At 44.6% G+C, this 2,067-nt stretch overlaps 1 pseudogene; it reads left to right on the top strand.

Moving 5' to 3' along the window:
• Positions 1 to 382: 382 nt before the first annotated feature.
• LOC124245341 (E3 ubiquitin-protein ligase Hakai-like) lies at positions 383 to 1,834 on the top strand (annotated as a pseudogene).
• The last annotated feature ends 233 nt before the right edge of the window (positions 1,835 to 2,067 follow it).

Below are 2,067 nucleotides of genomic sequence, written 5' to 3'. Positions count from 1 at the left end.
AAAATAAATAAGGCAGTCCCAGAAGGCAACACTCTGTAGGGCCTGCTTGGCGCTTATTCTTTTGGCTACTGCTGCCCTCCCCTTCCCCATCCCCATCAGTCTCTTTTTCCACAGTTCAAGGCCACTTTCTCTTATGGCACATGAAGAGCGGCCTTAACAACCTCAACACTGAAGCTCTTTCTCCCCTTGTCCAAACTCTGCCTGACTTCCTCCCCAGAGTGGTGGGATAGGGCAGGGGAGAGGGGAAGGAAGCACCTGGAGGTCAAAGCTACACCGGGCATGGGAGCGATCTGATCTCACGTCCACCTCCTGGGCTCAGGAAGGTTGTGCTGTGCATGCGGAGTCATTGACTTCGGCTCCCAGGTGCCTTGAGAGCTAAAACATGGATCACGCTGACACTCTTAATGGGTTACCAGGCACTGAGAGTTCTGGATCATCAGGTGGCCTTGATGTTTGAAGACAAATTCCTTTAAAGCTCATCTCCAAGCAAGTTAGCAAAGGCAAATCTGTGTCTCAAACTCAAAGGACTGTGAGCGGGCTGCCTGCCGGTGAAGAAGAATTTGAATGTGACAAATAAGGGCAGTATGACTGTAAAGGAGGGGAACCATTGGGAAAAAAGAAAAAATTTCCCAAATGCCTTTGGGAAGACTTTTAGATAAACGTGATAGGTGAAAGGATGATTCACCACTTAATTTCTGTGACAAATATGATTTGCTTATTAAAATCTATGGGCGAATGATTCTGTACAAGCCTGCTTTTTGGTATGACTGTACTAATTTATACAACAAAAACAAAACAAAAACTAAACAGCAGTAAGATGTGTCCCGGCTGTGGTATTCCTGTGCTGCAAATTGAGGAGTGTACATGAGGTTCTGTCTTCTTGTGTGGCACTGTCCAAGGATGCAAGAGGACGTATTTGTCTCAAAGAGACTTACAAGCTCTTATCAACCTCTGCCATAAGAGGGCTGGAAAACTTACCTGTGCTCCACTTGAATAAGTTCATCCTTGTATTGCCTCACCAACAACTGGAATCCCTGAAATGCTGCTAGACAAGAACCATATGAGCCGTATTTCGCCAGAGCAGCACACCATGATCTCACCACCTCTTGTGGAATATGTGCCACACACGCATGATAATCAGCCACATGGGGATCTTTGTGCCCGTCTAGCAGAATTGTCTCCACCCCCACCTTCTTTGGTCCATCAGGAAACCATTAGTATTTCAACAAGAGAACGCAGCAGTTTAATAATCATCCCTATTCAGGATGATTCAAATTTTGGTGCTAAAGAACCATCATCTCCTGCCCCAGCACCTGCTCACCATCATCTTGCATATCAAAGTCAACCAGTGATATCATGCCCTTCTCATATGATGCCTCCGGAGCAACACGTACCACCTCCATCTCCTCCACCACCACCAAGCCATCCAATGTCATATTCTCTCCAGAATTCAGGTACTCCTCACCTGGTTTGCAGTTAAGTGCCGCCTCCACCCATGACTTCTGATCCATCACCAATGACTTCTTCCTCTGGATGTATTATTGCCCAGGTGCCACCTTATATTACTCCTCCTGCTCCAAGGTCTCCTCTGTCTCAAAATGGTGGTCCACCTGTAAGGGAATTCCCTTTGAACCGTTGTAATCCTAACTCTTTATCCAAGTTCATTGAAGAACAAGAAACTCTGAGCCCTCCATTTACACAACCAGATGGAACAAATCCTGGTATATGGCGTGTATCAAAAGAACATTTACCTCCTCCACCAATGCAAGCTCCACCTTCCCCATTTCCACTGCCTGGCTCACATTCAGATCAGACAAGATATAGACCATATTAACAATGATAATAGTATTTTGAACTGAAGAGCTGATAAGGAAAAAACCTTAAATATAGTCAATCTTTTAATTAAACTTTGACCATTTTGGGAAGGAAAAGCTGTAAAACACTGAGGATCTTGTCTCTTAAAATGGTTTAAGCCTTGACTTTACCATTTATTTCAAGTTCTATAACGTAGTGTGGATAAATGGCTCAGCTGAGCATAGCTGTATTTTAACAACTTTGTTCCCTTAG

This window comes from Equus quagga, chromosome 10, assembly GCF_021613505.1.
Source record: "Equus quagga isolate Etosha38 chromosome 10, UCLA_HA_Equagga_1.0, whole genome shotgun sequence".
NCBI classification, from domain to species: Eukaryota; Metazoa; Chordata; class Mammalia; order Perissodactyla; family Equidae; genus Equus; species Equus quagga.
This window is presented reverse-complemented; position numbering and strand designations above follow the sequence as displayed.